The sequence below is a fragment of the Loxodonta africana genome, chromosome X (genome assembly GCF_030014295.1).
Source record: "Loxodonta africana isolate mLoxAfr1 chromosome X, mLoxAfr1.hap2, whole genome shotgun sequence".
Taxonomy (NCBI): domain Eukaryota; kingdom Metazoa; phylum Chordata; class Mammalia; order Proboscidea; family Elephantidae; genus Loxodonta; species Loxodonta africana.
In genome coordinates, this window is record NC_087369.1 from 107765390 (window position 1) to 107779187 (window position 13798).

Sequence of the window (13798 nt, forward strand, 5' to 3'; positions counted from 1 at the left end):
AATTAACTCCAAATGTGTCAGTGCCCTAAATGTAAGAACTAAACCCGCAAAACTCTTAGAAAAAATACAGCAGTAAAGCTTGAAGACTGTTTTTGACAACGGATTCTTGGATATGACACCAAAGGCATGATCAATGTAGCTGACAGGGTTAAACTATTCCCTCCTCCTCCTCCCATCCCAGCCAGGCTCTCTGAGTTCCTGTTAAGGTATTTCTGTGTTGCCTGTGTAATAACACAAGGCTGTCTTACTGCTCCTTCTCTGCTCAAGGCTGCTTTGCTACTCACCAACTCCCCCTGCCCCAATTCGGACATAAGCAATAAGCCGCAAAGCTGGCCTTAGATAAACTTCATGTGTCATACCCCCCAGCTGTCATACTGTATCCCCACTGAACTCCCATGCATGTTAATTAGTTCCTGAAATTGTCCACCTATTCCCAGAAACTTCATGAATTATACGTAAGTTCCCTGTCCCAAACCCTATAACTGCCCTAGAATTCCCAGCCTTGGGGAACTTGATTTGAGACAGTCTCCAAAAAAAAAAAGAAAGAATTAAAAAAAAAACATTTTTTTTTTTTTTTTTTTTACCAAGCTCCTAGCTTGCAATAAAGTCCAGTTTCTCTTTTTCAAAGACCTGGTGTCTCTGAACTGACTTGAGGGGTCACACCTGGCAGGACCCATTCCCACTGGGTTACAATCAACAAAAGAAAAAAAAATAGATAAATTGAACTTCATCAGAGGACTTTACCAATCAAGAAAGGAAAGAGCCCACAGAATGTGAAAAATACCTGGGAACTATATATCTAGGAATTTGATATTCAGAATTCATATAGAACTCATAAAATACAAATCAAAAACACAGACCATCCAATTTAAAAAACAGGCAAAGACCTAGGATTTATATTCCCCCAAAGAAGGTATACAAATATCCAATAAGCACATGAAAATATACTCAATGTTATTAATTATTTTTTTTTAAAAAAGGTTGCAGTCCAATTGATTCTGACTCATAGCAACCCGAAAGGACAGAGTAGAACTGCCCCCTAGGGTTTCTAAGGAGTGGCTGGTAGATTCAAATTGTCGACCTTTTGGTCAACACCTCTTAACCACTAGGAGATGAAAATCAAAATCACAATAGGATACCTCTTCATCCACTAGGATGGATATTATAGGAAAAATGAAAAAATAGCACGTGTTGGTGAGAAGGCAGAGATATAGGAACCCTTGAATATTGCTGGTGGGAATGCAAAATGGTGCAGCCACTGTGAAAAAGTTTAGGGGTTTCTCAAAAAGTTAAATATAGAATTACCATATAACTCAGCAATTCTGCTTCTAGGTAAATGCCCAAAAGAACTGAAAGTAGGGACCCAGAAAGATTCTTTTCCACCAGTGTTCATTGTAACATTATTCACAATACCCAAAAGATGGAAACAACCCAAGTGCTCATAAATGATGAATGGATAAACAAAATGTTGTACATCCATATAATGGAATATTACCCTGCCATAAAGAGAAATGAAGTTCTGATACATGGATAAATCTTGAAAACTTTACTGAACAAAATAAGCTAGACAGAAAAGGACAAATGCTGTATGATATCAGTTAAATAAAATATCTAGAATATACTAATACATAGAGACAAAGTTTATAAATGTTTAACAGGGTCTGGTGTTGTATTCTTACGTGCTATCGAGTCTATTCCGACTCATAGTGACCCTGTGTACAACAGAACGTAACACTGCCTGATCCTGTGCCATTCTCACAATTATGATGCTTGAGCCCATTTTTGCAGCCACTGTGTCAATTCATCTTGTTGAGGGTCTTCCTCTTTTTCCCTAACCCTCTACTTTATCAAGCATGATGACATTCTCCAGGGACTGGTCCCTCCTAATCATGTCCAAAATACGTGAGACCAAGCCTTGTCATCCTTGCTTCTAAGGAGCTTTCTGGCTGTGCTTCCTCCAAGACAGATTTGTTTATTCTTCTGGCAGTCGATGGTATATCCAATATTCTTTGCCAACACCATAATTCAAAGGCATCAATTCTTCTTAGTTCTTCTTCATTCATTGTCCAGCTTTCACATGCATGTGTGGAGATTGAAACACCATGGCTTGGGTCAGGCACACCTTATTCCTCAAAGTGACATCTTTGTTTTTAACATTTTTAAGAGGTCTTTTGCAGCAGATTTGCCAAATGCAATACATCTTTTGATTTCTTAACTGCTGCTTCCATTGGCTTTGATTGTGGATCCAAGTAAAATGAAATCCTTAACAACTTCAATCTTTACTCCATTTACCATGATTTTGCTTATTGGTCCATTTGAGAGGATTTTTGTTTTCCTTATGTTGAGGTGTAATCCATACCGAAGGCTGAGGGCTGAGGGGGAGGAGTAAATTGGGAGTTATTGCTTAATGGGTAGTGAGTTTCCATTTACGGTGATGAAAAACACTTGGAAATGGATAGTTGTGATGACTGGACAACATGTTCAATGGAATTAAAGTCACCGAATTGTACACTTAAAAATTGTTAAAATGGTTAACACAGCAAATTATGTTATGTATATTTACCACAATAATTGATTTTTAATCTAAAAAAGAAGATACTTAGAAAGACTAGTTTCTTGGTGTGTTTGCTATCTTGGTGGGTTGACATAAAATGCAGGGTCTTGTTGAGAAACTTGACTTTATAAATTTATCTAAAATTAATAAGACTTCAAGGCCCTATTTTCAGTAATCAAATTAACTACATATTAATTGATATCTTAGGACATCAGTTTCTTAAACTGGGAGATATTCCTTATAACAGACATTAAGCAAGGTCACAGCTTCCTCTTGGCATATAAACTCAGGGGACAAATTTTAGATTAGAAGATCTTATTTTATATTGTTTTGTTTGATTTACTTTTTTTATTATATTTTGTCAACTTAAAACTAGTACAAAGAAAGTTGGGTATTTCTCAGGAGATATTTCCACCATAGTTTGATGAATTGCCCTGCTTTCCACCAGGGATATATATGTTCAACGAGCAAAGGTACAGAAACAGAGTTCTAACTCTTATGAACAGTCCTGAAGAGTCTGAGGCACAGCCATGGTATTATTTTTTAAACCACTCATCAATCAGGAAAAGATTTTGGCATTACACCATTACTTTATCATAAATAGATGACAAAGAATTAGATTCGAGTAAAATTTATATCAGTTAAATCTTAATGTGGCATATTTCTGAAGGTAGAGTAGGCTGCCTGAAAAAGCTTTAGGAGACAGGTAACCTGTTGAACACACAGGTCACATCTCTGAGTGGGGCATTCATTTGAAAGGTAAAAATACTCTGACCTTGTCCCTATAGACAAGAGTTAAATTTTGCTCTAGTATTACCACCCCTGTGCCTAATATTATGCTTAGTATAATATTTAAATTATGCCATATGGAACTTGCATATTAAGACTCCATTACGAAATAAGGTGCTTTTTAGACAATCCAATAGTTACCACTGTGGAAAAGGACAAGTTTTGTTTACATACCATTAGAAATACAGAAATTGGCTTTGTATATAAACCCCAGAAATCACTGAGCCAGGTTGACAGAGCTGTTGGAGCTGAAAACTGTATCAGTAAATTTTGATTAGGACCCACAAAACCACCAGAATTGATAGGAGAAAAAGGACTTGCTTTGGACAACCTTTAACGTATGGTGGAGATTGTATTTGTGAGAAAACTTTTATAAGGTTCCAAGCACATTTTAGTTGATTAATTCATTAGACCTATACAGCTATTATTTAAATATATGTTTAGTATTTTCAAATTAAGTTAAAATTTAAATTGCATTTAATAAATTTCATTATCTATTTATATTAAATACAGATATATATAATTCATCATTGAAAGCAAAGCTTTAAAAAAATTCAGCACTCAGTAAAATTATACTTTCCTCCTTAATAGTTTTGTCTTCCTTTTTTAGCAATATATTTTACATTCTAGTTACATTTATCTGTACCAGAGAGTGTGACTTTCTCAAATCATGACTGTTTGTGTTCCTTTTTGTTTCTCCTCTGTATGCCCTAAAAATTAGACATAAAATTGTTGCTTGTCATCTCTTCATAATCCAACCAAACCCATTAACCCACTGCCATCGAGTCATAATAAGTATTCCTAAATAATAAAAAAAAATTGTTAATGTGCGCGCAGGATAATAACTTTTGTATTTTCTGCAAGAAGGGTATTTCTACAATATGATAAACAAATATCTATCTTAATCCACCTTGATTGTCCAGAATAAGTCACAGGCAACTGCTATTATCACCATTTCTAAACACTGTTCTGGAATCTGTAGTCAGTTGGAAGTGAAAAGAAAAATAAGCAAAATATGTAAAGATTAGAAGGGAGAAGAAAAATTATTATAATATGTAGATATGATCAATGTAGGAATTTTTAAAAATTTGACTAAAAATTATTAGGTGTACGACGGCACAGCAGAAGTTTTCTTTTCTTACCTCCACTTAGCCAACTTGCTAGATTACTGAGCACTCATTGCCACTGTAAATCATACTGTCTGAAAATAAGGTGTTTTTAGAAACAATCTGTGTTGAATTAAAAAAAAAAACTCGAGAGACAAGTCTCTAAAAAATGATATTCAATTAGAGGAGGTTGGGATGGTTATAAATAATTGAAGAAAATTTCTAAAAATCTGCATTAATTCTGTACTTTGATAGCAGGCATGTGCATAATAATTTATCTAGAATGATATTTATCACAGCGTTATTTATTTTAATGATGAAATATTTAAATACACAGGAAAGTCAATAAAATAATATAACAGATAACTATGTATCCACTACTTATATAAAATAGATGTTAATATTTTCCACATTTGCTTCAAACAACAACAAAAAATGCAGTTGAAATCTTCCCTTTCTAATTCATTTTCCTTTCTCCCTCCCAGGGTAACCACTCCACCGAATTCAGTATTTGTAATTCCCATACATGTTTTATTTTTTACTTTCCTCATGTATATACACCGGTGTGGGTCACATAATGTCCATTCTGGCAAAGTCCAAAGGCATACATGTCCGTGGTCCCATAAGGTTATCTACAGAGTTCAGAAATTCAAGTTGGAGAATAGGACATAGAGGACATGCTTTGCTAAGAAGTGTAGATTCTATCAGAGCCCTGGTGGTGCAGTAGTTAACAGATAAGGCTGCTAACCAAAATGTCGGCAGTTCCAATCTACCAGGCGCTCCTTGGAAACCCTATGGGGCAGTTTTACCCTGTCCTATAGGGTTGCTATGAGTCAGAATCTATGGGACTGCAATGAGTTTTACAGGGAGATCCTATCTGTTTCTCCCTAGCTCTCCAGGTCGTGCATCTGCCCTGGCCCTGGGTCGGCAGGAGAAGGGGGTCTGGGGCCCATTCGTGGCTGCCTGTCCCACCACGCTGGCCTCAGGTACTGACCTGCAGTCGCCGCTGAAACCACCAAGAGGGATACCCTGTGAAGCCGCTGCCTCATTTGGCCAGAGTGCCTGGCCCTCACCCCGGACCCAAGTTTGTGGCTTCTCCCGCAGTGGTGGGTCCAGACTGCAGTGGTGGTGGGAGAAGCAAGAAAGGTGGTCAGGGGAGAAGGCCTGCCATGGCTGAAAGACTTTAAAGACCTTAAGGGGGAGCAGGGAAGGCAGGCAGGGAGCAAAAAAGGAAAGGGAGCCTGCAGCAATCTGGAGGAGACCAGCTGGACAGCTCACCCATCATAGCAGGGCCTGGGTGCAGGTCTCAGAGACTATACTGTAAGTATCCAGGACCAGCAGCTGTGGAGCCAAAGTTTTTGCACAGTCTCTCCATGCAGCAGCAGCAGCAGCAGCAGAGGTCCTAGGCCTAAGCAGTGACCATCTTGCACACCTCTCTCCTGTATAAGATACGGTGTTCCCACAAAGTTCAAATCACATAACATACAAATTCACATAACTTATCGTAGATGTTTCTCAGTCTGAAAGAACTGAAGAAAAATTCAAGCCTTGAGTTGCAATATTGGTGGATTCTATGGACAAAATGGTGAATGATGCAGGAAGCATCAAAAGAAGATGGAAGGAATACACTGAGTCACTATAAGATAAATGATTGGTCAACATTCAGCTATTTCAGGAAGTGGCATATGATTAAGAATCAATACCACTGAAAGAAGTCAAAGCGGCACTGAAGGCATTGGTGAAAAACAAGGCTTAAGAATTTGACGGAACATCAATTGAGATGTTTCAACAAAAAAATGCATCACTGGAAGTGCTCACACATCTATGCCAAGAAATGTGTAAGAGAGTTACCTGACCAATCAACTGGAAGAGATCTATATTTGTGCTCATTCCAAAAAAAGGTGATCCAACAGAATGTGGAAATTATTGAGCAGTTTATTACGCATAAGTAAAATTTTGCTGAAGATAACTCAAAAGTAGTTGTAGCAGTACATTGACCGGGAACTGCCAAAGATTCAGGCCAGATTCAGAAGAGGACGTGGACCCAAGGATATCATTGCTGACATCAGATGGACCTTGGCTGAAAGCAGAGAATAATAGAAAGATGTTTACCTGTATTTTATTGACTATGTTATAGCATTCAACTGTGCGGATCGTAACAAACTATGGATAACATTGCCAAGAATGGGAATTCCAGAACACTTAATTGTGCTCATGAGGAAACTTTACATAGAACAAGAGGCAGTTGTTCGAACAGAACAAGGGGATACTATGCAGTTTAAAGTCAGGAAAGGTGTGTGTCAGGGTTGTATCTTTTCACCAAACTTATTCAATCTGTGTGCTCAGCAAATAATCCTAAAAGGTGGACCATATGAAGAAGAATGGGACATCAGGATTGGAGGAAGACTCATTAACAACTTGTGATATGCCGATGACACAATCTTGCTTGCTGAATGTGAAGAGGACTTGAAGCACTTACTGATGAATGTCAAAGACCACAGCCTTCAGTATGGATTATACCTGAACATAAAGGAAACAAAAATCCTCACAACTGGACCAATAAGCAACATCATGATAAACAGAGAAAAGATTGAAGTTGTCAAGGATTTCATTTTACTAGGATCCACAATCAATGCCCATGGAAACGGCAGTCAAGAAGTCTAAGGACACATTGCATCAGGCAAACATGCTGCAAAAGATCTCTTTAAAGTGTTGAAGAGCAAAGACTTTATTTTAAGAACTAAGGTGAGCCTGACCCAAGCCATGATGTTTTTAATCACCTCAAATGCATGTGAAACCTGGACAATGAATAACGGAGACTGAAGAATTGATACCTTTGAATTATGGTGTTGGAGACGAATATTGAATATATCATGGACTGCCAGAAGAATGAACAAATGTCTTGGAGGATGTATAGCCAGAATGTTCATTAGAAGCATGGATGGTGAGACTTCATCTCACAAACTTTGGACAGGTTATCAGGGAGGGCCAGTTCCTGGAGAAGGACATCATGCTTAGTAGAACAGATGTTCAGTGAAAAAGAGGAAGACCCTCAACGAGTAACTGAGACAGTGGGCTCAAGCATAACAATGACTGTGAGGATGGCACAGAACTGGGTGGTTTTCATTCTGTTGTACATATGGTCTCTATGAGTCAGAAACTGACTCAAAGGCATCTAAGAGCAACAACAACTCTTTAGCCTTCAACATATAAAAGTCCCCAAATAAATATTTGCTCCTTTTCATGACTCACTTCAAATATCATATTCTGAGAGACCCTAGCTGAATTCCCCCACCTGTTTTCAATATTAAAATTATATTGTTCAAAAGTTTATTTTCTATTTATACCCACTTGAAAGTAAGTTCCATGAGGGAGGAAACATTGTTAAGTGTTTAATGCAGTGAAAACTGTGAGAGCCGAAACTCACTGCAACTCCCTTTTCTTTCTTGGTAGCACAAGTTTTCCACTCTATAGGGTGCAGTCTTACCCCTTTTCTATAGCTGTCTGTTAGTGGAAAATATTTGAGTTTTCCTTCTCTGACAGGTATCCACCTTACACAGGTTCTAGCTTTCACAAGTTTTACTGTAATATTTCGGTATGATAAAATGAATGAATTTGTCTAATGTTGGAACAAGTGAATGAGCATAATCATTTCCTAAAAACAGTAAGATGTATACATTATTATATAATATGGAGTAAGTGACAGGGTTCCTGCATTTTCTTTGATTTATTCTGTTTGGCCTTTTGATTTCATTATAATCAAACATAATAGTCTCTCAGTATTTTTTTGTAATTATTTTTATAACTTTTTTTTAGTTTCAGCCTCTACTATATATTATACTTTGTATTTTAAAGCTCCAAATGGGATTCACTGCCCTTTATTCACCTCCTTCTTGCCCCTCACCCCTGCACATCCTGTGTAATCTGTGTCCGAGTCATGATATCATTATATGTCATTATATAATCCTGCTTCTGCTTGTCTACTTTTCCCTTTCTTCTCCCAGTCATATTGATGACCACATGGTCTCCTTCAAATATATTCCTACTTACACTTAGTAGAAATTCATTTGAACCTTACAAACAACTCTCTAAAGTGTGCTATATAAATATTATGGAATTGAGAATCAAAAAAACAAAACATTATTTATTTCAGGTCACACAGTCAATGAGAATCCCGATACACTAATTCCTGTTCAAGACATTTGTCATTACACGTAATTTCATAAAGCATAGTCCCAGTTAAAAAGCACTAAAGTCTTGAAACTTAGGAGTTAATATTGGGCATTTCAGGTACTTGGAATTAAGTAAGGTACTTCAGATTAGGGGGACTTTTGGCATCCCTAGTATCATTTTCTAATCAGAGAGTAAGGCTAGCCATACATAAATGGTGTGCCTAAAGCTTAGTTTAGGAAAACCTGGTGGTGTAGTGGTTAAGTGCTACAGCTGCTAACCAAAATGGTCTATAGTTCGAATCCATCAGGTGCTCCTTGGAAACTCTATAGGGCGGGTTCTACTCTGTCCTATAGGGTCGGTATGAGTTGGAATCTACTCTACAGCAATAGGTTTTTTTTTTTTTTTGGTAAGTCTAGTTTCGGGTTTTAAATGGTTCCTGGGTACTTTGAAAAAGGTTGAAGATAGCAGCAAAATTCAAGGTTTTCTTCCATCCTTTTGCAATTAGTTTCACTCCCTACAGAGAGATTAATTAAAAGCTTTTGTGCCATGGACTCCTTTGGCAGTCTGGTGAAGCCCATGGAACTATTATCAAAATAATGTTTATAAAAGCACAAAACAAAATATGAATCCAATTAAATTGAAATAGCAGTTATCAAGGTACTAAAAAAAATGTGGTATAATCAGGATAGAATAATATATATCCTTCTGCATTAGTCTATTATATAACATGGTCAAATAACTATCATAATTTCGAGTAGTGATGAGTATAAATGATATTTCATGATATCTGCAACAATGGTAATATGCAGAAATAGCTGTGATTTCTATCGGTGACAAAGTCTCAGGACTATTAACACTGCTGTAAGTTCTTGCTTACATTCATAATTGAAGGAAATGCTAAAAGTCAGAATAGTGAAAAATGCAATTTTTTTTTTCATACCCAAGTTCACATGCCCCTGAATTTTCTCAGATTAAGAAGCCCTCTGAAGGAGTTAAAACAATTAGCTCCCAGAAGCATGACTCAATCACATCTGTGCTGCTGACAGCACTACTGTTCCCATGAGAAAGGAGAGAAATCAGCCTCAATGCATTGCTTTTAATTGCTTTCATAGAAGATAATCTACAGAGAAATGAAAAAGAAGGACACTGTGACACAACTGTTGTGATAGGATCTCTCCGACTTTCAATATAGTATCAATTTGATTTCCTTGAGGATATGAAAGATACCAAGCAGGAAACCTTTGCATTAGAAATGAGAGGTAATCAAATTCTTAATCAACCTAACTTCCTCCTTTCCCAGAAATACAAATTGTACCCAAGGATGCAAACACCAGGGAGCTGTCATAAAATTCTATATTCAATTTTTAGAATAAATATTCTAATTTCAGGCAATCCATGTATCAAGATTTTTTTTGAAAATGCAGCAAAGAACATTTTAATACGATGTTACTATTTTTGCCAATGGAAGCACTGATGAAAATTGGCAAGTATTACTTTTTAATCCTAATAATGCTTCTAATTACCAGGTACTAAGATTACAATCATCTCCTAAATCTGCTATTCCAAATGCTAGACTGAGAAAATCTAGTGTCCAAAGAAAACAATAAATGACACAAGGGTTATTATAATTACTTTATGACTTACATACATTTATCTAAATTTATAAATGTTCTGTACAAATTGTTTGAAGGGATGAGGTATACAATTTTAACTGATTTATCTTACTTTCATAGAATCCTGGTAGGACACCACAGAAGTTTTATTGACTTCCCCCACAAATTGGGTATTTGCTATTTTTTTTCTTACCTTACCATTCACATTGATTCAATCTTTTCACAATGTTATGTACCAAGGAAGGGGCTGGAGGTGGGCAATTGTTTTCAAGGCAATCAAAAGCTTTCTAAGTATGTGGCTTTTAAAAACATTTTTTGATACAAACGATTAGAGTAATAATCTTACCCTGCATTTCATTCATAAAGGTGAACTTGAAAAAACCCTGAGTCCTTACATGTGTTTATTTTTCACTCAGTGTTTTCAGATCAGCCTACTTTTACTAACATAACCAATAAGAATAACATTTTTGCTTGTTTGGCACAGCTAATTCCTGTCCTCATTATCTTAATTTTAGATCTTAATGTGAAATTGGTCAAGAATCTCTTCACTTTTTAGAGATAACTATTATGGCATAGCTAGGAGCCCTTGTGGCGCAGTAGTTGAAAGCTTCACTGCTAATCAAAAGGTTGGCAGTTTGAATCTATCAGCCACTCCTTGGAAACCCTATGGGGCAGTTCTACTCTGTCCAATTGGTTTGCAATGAGTTGGAATCAACTGGAGGGCAAAAGGTTTGTTTTTTATTTGTGGCATAACTGCATTTTCTATTAAGCTGACAGTGGCTTCTTGAAGGTAAATTCCCTATTAAGTATCTTGATGTAGCACAGAGTTTCCTAAAATACATTCCCAGGATGTTAATATACATAATAATAATAAATCTATGGTTATAGACATTTAAAAAATTCTCTATAAAAGTTCAATGTAATTCATTATTTAAAAACCTCTAATTTTTTTCAGTCCCCCATGCATGTCAGTTTGTCATACTGTGGGGACTTGTGTGATGCTGGAAGCTATGCCATAGGTATTCAAATACCAGCAGGATCACCCATGGCAGACAGGTTTCAGCTGAGCTTCCAGACTAAGACAGACTAGGAAGGATCCAGTGGTCTACTTCTGAAAAGAATTACCCAATGAAAAACTTTTGGATAGCAGCAGAACGTTGTCTGATATAGTACAAGAAGATGAGCCCCTCAGGTTAGAAGGCACTCAAAAGATGACTGGGGAAGAGCTGTCTCCTCAAGGTAGAGTTGACCTTAATGATGTGGATGGAATCAAGCTTTTGAGATCTTCATTTGCTGATGTAGAAAGACTCAAAATGAGAAGAAACAGCTGTAAAAATCCATTAATAATTGGAACATGGAATGTATGAAGTATGAATCTAAGAAAATTGGAAATCATCAAACATGAAATGGAAGACATAAAGATTGATATCCTAGGCATTAGTGAGCTAAAATGGACTGGTACTGGTCATTTTGAATCAGACAATCATATGGTCTACCATGCTGGGAATGACAGCTTGAAGAGGAATGGCAGTGTATTCATTGTCCAAAAGAACATTTCAAGACCTATCCTGCCATACAATGCTGTCAGCGACAGGATAACATCCATAAGCCTACAAGGAAGGCCAGTTAATACAACTATTATTCAAATTTACTCACCAACAACTAAGGCCAAAGATGAAGACATTGAAGATCTTTATCAGCTTCTGGAGTCTTAAATTGATCAAACATGCAGTCAAGATGCACTGATAATTACTGGTGATTAGAATGCGAAAGTTGGAAACAAAGGAGAAGGATTGGTAATTGGAAAATATGGCCTTGGTGAAAAAAACGATGCTAGAGATTACATGATTGAATTTTGCAAGACCAACGACTTCTTCATTGCAAATACCTTTCTTCACCAACATAAACGGCCACTATACACATGGATCTCACCAGATGGAATACACAGGAATCAAATTGACTATAACTGTGGAAAGAGGATGGAAAAGGTAATTATCATCATTCAGAACAAGGCCAGGGGCTGAATTCGGATCAGACCATCAATTGCTCATATGCAAGTTCAAGTTTAAACCGAAGAAAATTAGAACAAGTCCAGGAGAGCCAAAGTACAACCATGAATATATCCCACCTGAATTTAGATACCATCTCAAGAATAGATTTGACACGTTGAACACTAATGACCGAAGACCAGATGAGTTGTGGAATGACATCAAGGCCATTTTATGTGGAGAAAGCAAAAAGTCATTATAAAGGCAGGAGACAAAGAAAAGGCCTAAATGGATGTCAGAAGGGACTCCGAAACTTGTTCTTCAATGTCAAGGAGCTAAAGCAAAAGGAAAGAATGATGAAGTAAATGCGCTGAACAGAAGACTTCAAAGGGCAGCTTGAGAAGACAAAGTATTATGATGACATGTGCAAAGACCTGGAGATAGAAAACCAAAAGGGATGAATATGATCAGCATTTCTCAAGCTGAAAGAACTGAAGAAAAACTTCAAGCCTCAAGTTGAAATATTAAAGTGTTTTATAGGGAAAATATCAAAAGAAGATGAAAGGAACATACAGTCACTATATCAAAAATAATTGGTCAATGTTCACCCGTTTCGGGAGGTAACATAAGATCAGGAACCAGTGGTACTAAAGGAAGAAGCCCAAGCTGCACTGAAGGCATTGGCGAAAAGCAAGGCTTCGGGAATTGATGAAATACCAATAGAGATGTTTCAACAAACAGATGCAGCACTGGAAGTGCTCACTAGTCTATGCCAAAAAATTTGGAAGACAGCTACCTGGCCAACCAACAGGAAGAGATCCATATTTATGCCTATTCCCAAGAAAGGTGATTCAATTGAATGTAGAAATTATAGAACAATATCGTTAATATCACATGCCAGCAAAATTTTGCTGAAGATTATTCAAAAGTGGCTGCAGCAGTATATCGACAGGGAACTGCCAGAAATTCAATCCAGATTTAAAAGAGTATGTGCAATGAGGGATATCATTGCTGATGTCAGATGAATGCTGGCTCAAAGCAGAGAATACCAGAAAGATATTTACCTGTGTTTTATTGGCTATGCTAACACTTTCAACTGTGTGGATCATAACAAATTATGGATAACATTTCAGAGAATGGGAATTCCAGTACACTTAATTGTGCTCATGAGGAACCTGTGCATAGATCAAGAGGTAGTTGTTCAAACACAAGGAGATACGGCACGGTTTAAAGTCAGGAAAGGTGTTCGTCAGGGTTATATCCTTTCACCATACTTATTCAATCTGTATGCTGAGCAAATAATCCAAGAATCTGGACTATATGGAAAAGAACGGGGCATCAGGATTGGAGGAAGACTCTTTAACAACCCGTGATATGCAGATGGCACAACCTTGCTTGCTGAAAGTGAAGGGGGCTTGAAGCTCTTAGTGACGAAGATCAAAGACCACAGCTTTTAGTATGGATTATACCTCAACATAAGGAAAACAAAAATCCTCATAACTGGATCAATAAGCAATACCATGATAAACGGAGAAAAGACTGAAGTTGTCAAGGATTTCATTTTACTTGAATCCC